This window comes from Saccopteryx leptura, chromosome 4, assembly GCF_036850995.1.
Source record: "Saccopteryx leptura isolate mSacLep1 chromosome 4, mSacLep1_pri_phased_curated, whole genome shotgun sequence".
Taxonomy (NCBI): domain Eukaryota; kingdom Metazoa; phylum Chordata; class Mammalia; order Chiroptera; family Emballonuridae; genus Saccopteryx; species Saccopteryx leptura.
In genome coordinates, this window is record NC_089506.1 from 134,690,434 (window position 1) to 134,702,736 (window position 12,303).

Genomic DNA, 12,303 nt, shown 5'->3' on the forward strand with positions numbered 1-12,303 from the left:
CTGGAGGCTCTGACTGCCAGAGCCTTACCCAGAGCCTTGCACTGAGTGGGGATAGAGTGGGGATTTCCCAGCACTTTGAGCCTCTTACTCCCCAGAAAGAAGCAGTGGCAGCCTCATAACTGGATCACCAGGCTGCTAATTGAGGAAGGGGAGACTAGGAAAGAGACTCCAAGAAAGCAAACTCTCTCATTGTTAGACCCTGCAAACGCCAACAAGCCTTGACTACCAGCGAGACTAAAGCCAATTATATGACATTGCCATAGAATCCTATTAACTGCAAATCCCTACCTAAGTGTGACACAGGGGCAGAGCCTGGGGTACAGAGTCACTGACCAGGAAGAGGGAGAGAAAAGAAAAAGTAAGAAGTTAACCTCTCAAAATGAAAAAAAATCCACAGGCTTTATATCTTGTTCCACTGATTCTTCGTTGTTGTTGTTTCTTTCTTCTATCTTATTGCCTTTATTATTATTTCTATTTCCTCACTTCGGTCCTTTTATTCTCTGCCCATCTTATGCTTCCCTTTTCTTGAACTACACTACCCATGAGTGTTACATTTTATTTCTTTTCTTCATCCTTACTCTCCTTTAGGTTTACAATCCAAAACCCTTAACTCTCACTCTCTCACTTTTGTCTTTTTTTCTCTTCCTTTTTTTCTTCCTTCGTTTCTCTCTTTTTCTTATTTTTTCCTTTCTATTCGTTTCTTCTTTTCTCCTTTAACTTTTCCTCCCATTCAATCCTCAGTCATGAACAAATTATTTAATTTGGGATGCAAGGGTTTTTTTGGGTTTTCTTTCTTTTCTTTTCTTTTTTTTGCTTTTGTTTTTGTTTTTCCTTTGTTTGTTTGTTTTTGTGGCATTTTGGGTACTTTTTACATGACTTTTTAACTCACCAGCATTCCTCCCAACCCAAGGTCTCCGTTGTAGTTAGTCTTCGCTCCACTTAATACAACAGATTTTTACTTATTATTTTTATTTTTTTCTTCTTTTCCTACTCCCTTTTTTGCCGCTTGAACTCTTCACCCCAAATCAGGCCCTCCATTATAGGCAGTTTTTGTTCCATTTAGCATAATATAATTCACAGGTCATCAAGATATTTCCCTAAGGAGGGGAGAGGAGGGGAAGAGAAGAAAGAAAAAAGGGGAAAATAATAAATTATTACTGTTTTTATTTGTGGGGTGTTTTCCTTTTTTTTCCTTTTTATTATTTATTAATTCTAATTAATACTATCAACAAGACCACCCTCAGATGCCAATAAGAAAAAGGAAATCGAATATTATGGATAAAAATGATAGAGAGGTAACAAAAATAGATGTGGAAAAATCTATGGAGAAAAGATTTAACATATTGGAAGCCTTGGAGTCAAATGACAGAGAATTTAAAATAGAAATCTTAAAAATACTCAGAGATATACAAGAAAACACAGAAAGGCAATTTAGGGAGATCAGAAAACAACTCAACGATCACAAAGAATATATTACCAAGGAAATTGAAACTATAAAAACAAATCAAACAGAATTGAAATACTCAATTCACGAGCTGAAAAACGAGGTAACAAGCTTAGCTAATAGAACAGCCCAGATAGAAGATAGGATTAGTGAAATAGAAGACAAGCAACTTGAGGCACAAGAGAGAGAAGAAGAAAGAGACTCAAAAATAATAAAAAACGAGAAAGCCCTACAGGAATTGTCTGACTCCATCAGAAAGAATAACATAAGAATAATAGGTATATAAGAAGGAGAAGAGAAAGAAAATGGAATGGAGAATATACTCAAACAAATAATAGATGAGAATTTCCCAAGCCTGTGGAAAGAACTAAAGCCCCAAATTCAAGAAGCAAACAGAACACCGAGTTTTCTTAACCCCAACAAACCCACTCCAAGGCACATCATAATGAAGATGACACAAACCAATGACAAAGAAAAAATTCTCAAGGCAGCCAGGGAAAAGATGAGTACAACATATAAAGGAAGGCCTATTAGTTTATCATCAGTTTTCTCAGCAGAAACTCTACAAGCTAGAAGAGAGTGGACCCCAATATTTAAAACCCTGAAAGAGAGGAACTTTCAGCCAAGAACACTATACCCATCAAAGCTATTCTTCAAGTACGAAGGAGATATAAAAACATTCAAAAATACAGAAAAGATGAGGGAATTTATCATCAGAAAGCCCCTACTCCAGGAAATACTAAAGGGGGTTTTGCAACCAGATTCAAAGAACAAAAGAAAACAAAACCACAAGTAACAGCATTACCAAGAAAACAATAAAACCAAATTTAAACTGTGACAACAAAAGGAAAAAAGGGGGGAAAGGATGAAGATTAACAGTAGCAAAGGACGATGAAGCACAGAAATACTCATAAGATAGTGTACTACAATGAATATGGTAGGTACCCTTTTCATTACTTAATGGTAACCACCCTTGAAAAAACCACCACAAAAACACTTGACTTAAAAAAGGTAGCAACAGAGGAAAATAGTATGGAATACAAACAAACAAAAATTAATGATAGAAAAACAAAATAGAAGAATCAAGCAAGATACAAAACTAACAGAAAGCAATTTATAAAATGGCAATAGGGAACTCACAAGTGTCAATAATTACACTAAATGTAAATGGATTAAACTTACCAATAAAAAGACACAGAGTAGCAGAATGGATTAAAAAAGAAAATCCAACTGTATGCTGCCTACAAGAAACACATCTAAGCAACAAAGATAAAAAAAAATTCAAAGTGTAAGGCTGGAAAAAAATACTCCAAGCAAACAACACCCAAAAAAAAGCAGGTGTAGCAATACTCATATCTAATAATGCTGACTACAAGACAGAAAAATACTCAGAGACAAAAATGGTCATTTCATAATGATTAAGGGGACACTGAATCAAGAAGACATAACAATCCTTAATATATATGCACCAAACCAAGGAGCACCAAAATATATAAGACAGCTACTTATTGACTTAAAACAAAAACTGACAATAATACAATCATACTTGGAGACCTCAATACACCGCTGACGACTCTAGATCGGTCATCCAAACAGAGAATCAATAAAGATATACTGGCCTTAAATAAAATACAAGAACAACTGGATATGATGGACATCTACAGGACACTTCATCCCAAAGCGACAGAGTATACATTTTTCTCTAGTGTACATGGAATATTCTCAAGAATTGACCATATATTGGGCCACAAAGACAATATCAGCAAATTTAGAAAAACTGAAATTGTACCAAGCATATTCTCTGATCATAAAGCCTTGAAATTAGAATTCAACTGTAAAAAAGAGGTTGATATACCCACAAAATTGTGGAAACTAAACAACATACTTCTAAAAAATGAATGGGTCAAAGAAGAAATAAGCACAGAGATCAAAAGATATATACAGACAAATGAAAAGGACAATAAGACATATCAGAATCTCTGGGATGCAGCAAAAGCAGTAATAAGAGGAAAGTTCATATCACTTCAGGCCTATATGAACAAACAAGAGAGAGCCCAAGTAAACCACTTAACTTCACACCTTAAGGAACTAGAAAAAGAAGAACAAAGACAACCCAAAACCAGCCGAAGAAAGGAGATAATAAAAATTAGAGCAGAAATAAACAAAATAGAGAACAGAAAAACTATAGAAAAAATCAATAAAACAAGGAGCTGGTTTTTGAAAAGATCAACAAACTTGACAAACCCTTGGCAAGACTCACCAAGGAAAAAAGGCACAGGACTCAAATAAATAAATTCCAAAATGAAAGAGAAGAGATCACCACAGACACCGTAGATATACAAAGAATTATTGTAGAATACTATGAAAAACTATATGCCACCAAAACAACAATCTAGAAGAAATGGATAAATTCCTAGAACAATACAACCTTCCTAGACTGAGTCATGGAGAAGCAGAAAACCAAAACAGACCAATCAGCAGGGAGGAAATAGAAAAAACTATTAAAAACCTCCCCAAAAATAAAAGTCCAGGCCCAGACGGTTATACTAGTGAATTCTATCAAACATTCAAAGAAGACTTGGTTCCTATTCTACTCAAAGTCTTCCAAAAAAATGAAGAAGAAGCAATACTTCCATACACATTTTATGAGGCCAACATAACCCCCATACCAAAACCTGGCAAGGATGCCACAAAGAAAGAAAACTACAAACCAATATCTCTAAAGAATACACATGCTAAAATACTAAACAAAATACTGGCAAATCAAATACAACAACATATTAAAAAAATAATACATCATGATTAAGTGGGATTCATCCCAGAATCTCAAGGATGGTACAACATACGTAAAACGGTTAGCGTAATACACCATATCAACAAAACAAAAAACAAAAACCACATGATCTTATCAATAGACGCAGAAAAGGCTTTCGATAAAATACAACACAATTTTATGTTTAAGACTCTCAACAAAATGGGTATAGAAGGAAAATATCTTAACATGATAAAGGCCATGTATGATAAACCATCAGCCAACATCATATTAAATGGCATAAAACTGAAGACTTTCCACCTTAAATCAGGAACAAGGCAGGGTTGTCAACTCTTTCCACTCTTATTTAATGTGGTGCTAGAAGTTCTGGCCAGAGCAATCACAAGACAAAGAAATAAAAGCCATCCATAGTGGAAAAGAAGAAGTAAAGGTATCACTTTTTGCTGATGATATGATCCTATACATTGAAAACCGGAAGGACTCCACAAAAAGATTACTAGAAACAATAAACCAATACAGTAAGGTCGCAGGATACAAAATTAACATACAAAAGTCCATAGCCTTTCTATATGCCAACAATGAAATATTAGAAAACAAACTCAAAAAAATAATTACATTCACGATTGCAACCAAAAAATAAAATACCTAGGAATTAACATAACAAAGAATGTAAAGGACCTATATAATTAAAACTACAAGGCATTGTTAAGAGAAATAGAAAAAGACACAATGATATGAAAAAATATTCCTTGTTCTTGGATAGGAAGAATAAATATAATTAAAATGGCCATATTACCCAAAGCAATATATAAATTTAATGCAATTCCCATCAAAATTCCTATGACATTTTTTAAAGAAATGGAACAAAAAATCATCAGATTTATATGGAACTATAAAAAACCCCGAATAGCCAAAGCAATCCTAAAGAAAAAAAATGAAGCTGCGGGAATTACAATACCTGACTTCAAACTATATTATAGGGCCATGACAATCAAAACAGCATGATATTGGCAGAAAAATAGACACTCAGACCAATGAAACAGAATAGAAAGCCCAGAAATAAAACCACATATATATGGTCAAATAATTTTTGATAAAGGGGCCAACAACACACAATGGAGAAAAGAAAGCCTCTTCAACAAATGGTGTTGGGAAAACTGGAAAACCACATGCAAAAGAATGAAACTCGACTACAGCCTGTCCCCGTGTACTAAAATTAATTCAAAATGGATCAAAGACCTAAATATAAGACCTGAAACAATAAAGTACATAGAAGAAGACATAGGTACTAAAATCATGGACCTGGGTTTTAAAGAACATTTTATGAACTTGACTCCAATGGCAAGAGAAGTGAAGGCAAAGATAAATGAATGGGACTACATCAGAATAAAAAGTTTTTGCTCAGCAAGAGAAACTGATATCAAAATAAACAGACAGCCAACTAAATGGGAAATTATATTTTCAAACAACAGCTCAGATAAGGGCCTAATATCCAAAATTTACAAAGAACTCATAAAACTCAACAACAAACAAACAAACAATCCAATAAAAAAACGGGAATAGGACATAAACAGACACTTCTCCCAGGAAGAAATACAAATGGCCAACAGATATATGAAAAGATGCTCAGCTTCATTAGTTATAAGAGAAATGCAAATCAAAACTACAATGAAATATCACCTCATCCCTGTTAGATTAGCTATTATCAACAAGACGGGTAATGGCAAATATTGGAGAGGCTGCGGAGAAAAGGGAACTCTCATCCACTGTTGGTGGAACTGTAAAGTAGTACAACCATTATGGAGGAAAGTATGGTGGTTCTGCAAAAAACTGCAAATAGAACTACTTTATGACCCAGCAATCCCTCTACTGGGTATATACCCCAAAACCTCAGAAACATTGATAAGTAAAGACACATGCAGCCCCATGTTTATTGCAGCATTGTTCACAGTGGCCAGGACATGGAAACAACCAAAAAGCCCTTCAATAGAAGACTGGATAAAGAAGATGTGGCACATATACACTATGGAATACTACTCAGCCATAAGAAATGATGACATCAGATCATTTACAGCAAAATGGTGGGATCTTGATAACATTATACGGAGTGAAATAAGTAAATCAGAAAAAAATAAGAACTACATGATTCCATACATTTGTGGAACATAAAAACGAGACTAAGAGACATGGACAAGAGTGTGGTGGTTACCAGGTGTGGGGGGAGGGAGGACGAAAAAGGGAGGGAGGGAGGGTGTTAGGGGGAGGGGGAGGGGCACAGAGAGGACTAGATAGAAGGTGACGGAGGATAATCTGTCTCTGGGCGAGGGGTATGCAGCATAATTTAATGACAAGATAACCTGGACATGTTTTCTTTGAATATATGTACCCTGATTTATTAATGTCATCCCATTAACATTAATAAAAATTTATTAAAAAAAAGAAATTAACTAAAAAACCCTTTCTTTTTTATTTTTTTCTTTTATTCATATTATATATATATATTTTTTTTTAATTTTTCTGCAGCTGTAAACGGGGAAAGAAAGTCAGACAGACTCCGCATGCGCCCATCCTGGATCCACCCAGCACGCCCACACAGGGGGGATGCTCTGCCGACCAGGGGGCGAAGCTCTGCCCCTTTGGGGTGTTGCTCTGTTGCAACCAGAGCGACACTAGCGCCTGGGGCAGAGGCCAAGTAGACATCCCCTGCGCACAGGCCATCTTTGCTCAAATGGAGCCTGGGCTGCAGGAGGGGGAAGAGAGAATCAGAGAGAAAGGAGAGGGGGAGGGGTGGAGAAGCATATGGGCGCTTCTCATGTGTGCCCTGGCCGGGAATCAAACCCGGGACTTCTGCATGACAGGCCGATGCTCTACTACTGAGACAATCGGCCAGGGCCAAAGCCTTTCTTTTTTAAGTTAAGAAATTCAATTCTAAATAACCCCCCCTCAAACTCACAATTTAACTGACAAAATATTTTAAAATTAATGAAAATAAATACTACATAAAAAAATCTATGAAAAAATATAGTGATGAATATATTTTAGGGGAAAAATCCTTAAAATACATGGTCTTTCCACCCATACTAAGAACCAGGATACTAAATAAAATCCAGGGAATGTAAAAAAAAAATGTTCACAGAGTGACAAGGCAGTGGCACAGTGGGTAGAGCATTTGACTGGAATGTGCAGTACCCAGTTTTTAGATACCTAGGTCGCCAGTTTGAGTGTGGGCTCATCTTCTTTCAGCAAAGGTCAACAGCTGAGCCCAAGGTCGATGGCTCGAGCAAGAGGTCACTTGTTCAGCTGTAGCCCCCTGGTCAAGGCGCATATGAGAGAGCAGTCAATGAACAACTAAGGTGTCCCAATGAAAAACTGATGATTGATCTGTAACATGGCACATAATAAAAACCTTCTCCATTTCTGTCTGTCTGTCCCTATCTATCCCTCTCTCTGACTCTCTCTATGTCTCTGTAAAAAAGAAAGAAAATAGAAAGAAAAAATGTTCACAGAGAATGTGCGGTTTGAAAGGGTGCATCTTATACAGTGGTTGTAGTATTTTTTACTTGCATTTCCTGTTTCTTTGCATTTGTTATCATTTCCTCAAATTATGTGTTTAAAAATGAACGTGTGTCTTCTACAGGGAGACAGGTTATGCATGGGGAAATATGGTACTTTACAACTCTACTACCTATTTTTTCTTGTGGTGAGATTTTAAAAAACATAATTCATTCCTCTATGCAATATAAGCTGCAAAAACAACCAAAAAAGCCATTGTCATTCTTTCTTTTATTTAATTATTAATGGTAGAGGAAGGAAGTGGGGGGGGGACAGACAGATAGTCAGAAACATCAATCTGTTTCTGTATGTGGCTTGAAACAGGACCAAACCTATGACATTATTATATAGGTGAGATTCTCTAACTACTGAACTCTCTGGTGTAAGCAAGCCATTCTCTCTAGGGGGACAAAATTACTAGAGAAAACCTGAGGCATATTAAAAAATAATATAATAATCTAGTTTGCGGACGTGACAGCAACAGAAGACTTTTCTATGCTCGTGATAGTCAAGGGCATAAACAGTGATAAACAGTATTTCTGATTGTAGAGCACGCATTGATACCTTTCCTAACATGCAATTTTTCTTGTGCCGTGGCAGCAGTCCAGACTAAGAAACCTCCTAAGCTTTGGTTTTCAGAATTTATCTGAGCCTGGGTCAGCACTTACAAGTTAGGTTCTTTTGGTCACAGAACACATCCCAGGTTCATTGTTTCATCACTTGTACATTTTCTCAGTTTTATAGCTGATATCAAGGATTAGTGAAGAACTGAGACTTATGTCTCAGGTCTGCCTTCTGAGAAACTGATATACTAAACCTTGCCACGATCAATCACAACTGGGACCATAGGAGTTGCACTACCAAATCCAGTGTTTGTCACAACTTTAATTTTTTTATGTATATTTTCCTTTCTCTGTTTACTCCATGACAGGGTAATATGCATAAAGACAGAAAATGAGTCTGTCTCATTCACTATAGGCAACCATTGTTGAGCACAGTGCCTGGAATATAAAAAAATACAATAAGTTTTTACTGAAAAAGTGAACAGTCATTTGCATACATACACATATATTCACAAAGGACAGACACTATTGAAACAGAGAGGTATGCTCATGTGCAATGCACATCTATGCATACTTTGGGTATATGCACCCAATGCACATGAGTACATATACATAGAGAAATATAATTGGTACACAAAGAATATAAAGAGAAATTGGCATAAAGTTAACAGCTGATATCTTTGTATGAAAATTTGTTGTTTTATTTTTCTTATCAGTATTTTGCCCTTCTGCAATTAGAATACCATTTATATAATAAAATCTGTTTAAATTCAATATACATGTCAAATCAAAGCACATCATATTTTAAAATACATTTAGTAGATTTAAATGACAGTAGTTAATAATACACATTTAAAAATAGTATATTGGGAAGTTATTGAGTGCAGCGAAATGATTTCTGAGCACAGTGCCTGGTATATGATGGGCACTTTCAAAGGCTTTATGAAAGCATGGCTAAAAGAATAGAAGAAAAACAAAATGCAATGGTAGATTCCCGAAAAACAAACCACTAAGGATACATAAAAACTTCACAGAACCAGTTAATGGGAATGAACGGTTGTAGACAATCTTATATACCAAAAATTTCCTTTAGACTTGTATTGATCCGTGATTCCCAAGATGCAAACGAGGTGCCAGCAGAGAAGCACATGTAACAGAGACCATTATTGTATGTGGTATGGAGCAATTTCCAGCCAACTTCAAAAGATTGAAATTATATCAAGTATATCTCTTGCTTTCACTACAATTAATGATGAAACAGGTAGCAAACAGTAACTAGAACTCTTTTATATTTACAAGTTATAAAAGTATGTTCTGGATAGCCTTGGATTCAACATTGATAGATAACACACAACACCCAACTGCTGTATTTTTCCAGGGGATCTACCCTTAGCTGTTATTCCCAAGGAGCACACAAGTTGGCAGCAGGGAAGCACACTTGGAAAACATTTCCTACAGATCTTTTTGTATGTTCTTTCAAGAAACTTTCAACTATCTCTAATGTAAAAAATGATATAAAGCATGTTTTCTGTTTTCATTACACATAATATAGTAAAGAGTAATAGAAATTAACAAAAAATACCCTCTTTGAATGTTAGGAAATTCACTCCTAAAAAACCCTCCCCTTAAAATCACAATTCCAGTTACAAAATACTTTACAATTAATGTAAATAAAAAATACATAAGAAAACCTATGAAAAAATATAGTGAGGAATATATTCTAGGGCAAGAAAACCTTAAAATACACCGCCTTTCCATCCATACTAAGAAACAGGATACTAAATCAATTCCAGAGAAAGTAAAAGAAAAAATATTCACAGCCTGAACAGGCAATGAAGCAGGGGTTAAAGTATTTAACTGCAATGCGCAGGACCCAGGTTTGAGATCCCAAGGGCGCCAGATTGAGCGAGGGCTCCTATGGTTTTAACAAAGCTCACCATCTTGAGCCCAAAATTGCTGGCGTGAGCAAGCAGTCACTGAACCCGCTGTAGCCTATGGGTCAAGGCACATATGAGACAGGAGTCAATGAAAACCTCAGGGGTCAGAAAGAAAAACTGATGACTGATCTATGTCCTAGCACATTATAAACACCTTCTCCATTTCTGTCTGTCTGTCCCTATCTATCCCTCTCTCTGACTCTCTCCCTGTCTCTGTAAAAAAAAAGAAAAAGAAAAACAAAATGTTCACAGAGACATTTGGAGAGTGTATACTATATTTCCCCATGTATAATATTCATATCTTTTGAAAAATGTGGAGTTAGAAATGTTGGTGTGTCTTATACAGTGGTTGTAGAATTTTTTTACTTGCATTTCAAGTTTATTGGCATTTGTTATCATTTTCATACAATTTGCGCCACAAAATTAAGATGAGTCTTACACAGGGAGGCTTCTTATACATGGAGAAATATGGCACTTTACAACCTTACCATTTATTTCCTATTGGAGTGAGATTTTGAAAAACATAATTCATTCTTCAATGCAATTTAAGCTGCAAAAACAACAACATAAAAGCCATTGTAATTTTTTCTTTTATTTATTTATTTATTTTAGAGGCAAGATAAAGGGAGAAAAAGACAGACAGATAGTCAGAAACATCAATCTGTTTCTGTATATGCCTTGACCAAGGAGCAAACCTATGACATTAGGGTATGGGTGTTTTGCTTTATCTACTGAGCTATGTGCTGAGAGAAAGCCATTGTCTTTTGGGAAAAAAACTTACTAGAGAAAACCAGAGGTAATTAAATAATAAAATGATAAACTAATCTGCTGTGGTGACAACACCAGAAGACTTTCTTTGCTCTTGAAATTCAGGGGCATAATCAGTATTCCTAATTGCTTAGCACAACATGACCCCTTTTGTAATATGCATTTTCTCTTGTGCAGTTGCAACAATCCAGACTGAGAGATTAAGCTTTCGACATCAAATTTATCTGAGCATTGGTCACCACATACAAGCTAGGTTCTTTTGCTCACAGAACAAAACCCAGGGTCTTTGTTTCATAAATTCTATATTTTCTCAGTTTTATATCTGAGAACACGCATTGTGTTCAAGCTCAGTTCTGCCTTCTGAGAAACTGATATACTGAACCTTGCCTCAATAAGTCATAACTCACACCAAAGTTATTGCACTACCAAATTCGGTGCTTGTATAATTTACGATTATTTATTTATGTATATATATTTTTTCTGTTTACGCCATGACAGTGTAGTATTTATAAAGACATGAAGTGAGTCTGACATATTCACTATAGGCAACCAATGTTGAGCATAGTGCCTGGCACATAATAGAAATACAATAAATGTTTCCTGAATGAATAAATACAGAGTCATTTGCATACATACACAGATATCCACAAATAACAGACACTGTGGACACAGAGAGATATGCTCATGTGCAATGCACATCTATGCACACAGATGGACACACACCCAATGTACCTGAGTATATATACATAAAGAAATAAAATAGGTACACAAAGAATATGGAAAAAAATGTCCTAATATTAACTGTAGATATATCTGTATAAAAATTTGTTGTGGTTGTTTTTGAGATCATTTTTCGTGCACTATTACAATAAGAATATATTTTATATAATGAAAAACCTGTTAAAATTAAACACACTTGTCAAATCAAAGCACATCCTTCTTTTACAATACACGAAGTAGGTACATATAAAAAAAATTAAGCCCTGGCTGGTTCGCTCAGTGGTAGAGCGTCTGCCTCGCATGCAGAAGTCCCAGGTTTGATTCCTGGCCAGGGAAAACAGGAGAAGTGCCCATCTGCTTCTCCACCCCTCCCCTTGTCCTTCCTCTCTGTCTCTCTCTACCCCACCTGCAACCAAGGCATCATTGGAGCAAAGATGGCCTGGGCACTGGGGATTTTTTTTTGGCTTCTGCCCCAAGCGGTAGAGTGGCTCTGATCACAACAGGGTGACGACCTGGGCGTGCAGAACATAGACCCCTGGTGGGCAG

The 12,303-nt window shown here is 36.0% G+C and overlaps 1 non-coding gene across 1 annotated transcript; it reads left to right on the plus strand.

Annotated features, from left to right (window-relative positions):
* Nucleotides 1-12,017: 12,017 nt before the first annotated feature.
* TRNAA-CGC (transfer RNA alanine (anticodon CGC)) lies at nucleotides 12,018-12,093 on the plus strand. Its single transcript has one exon. It is a non-coding gene; the product is annotated as a tRNA-Ala (tRNA).
* Nucleotides 12,094-12,303: the final 210 nt, after the last annotated feature.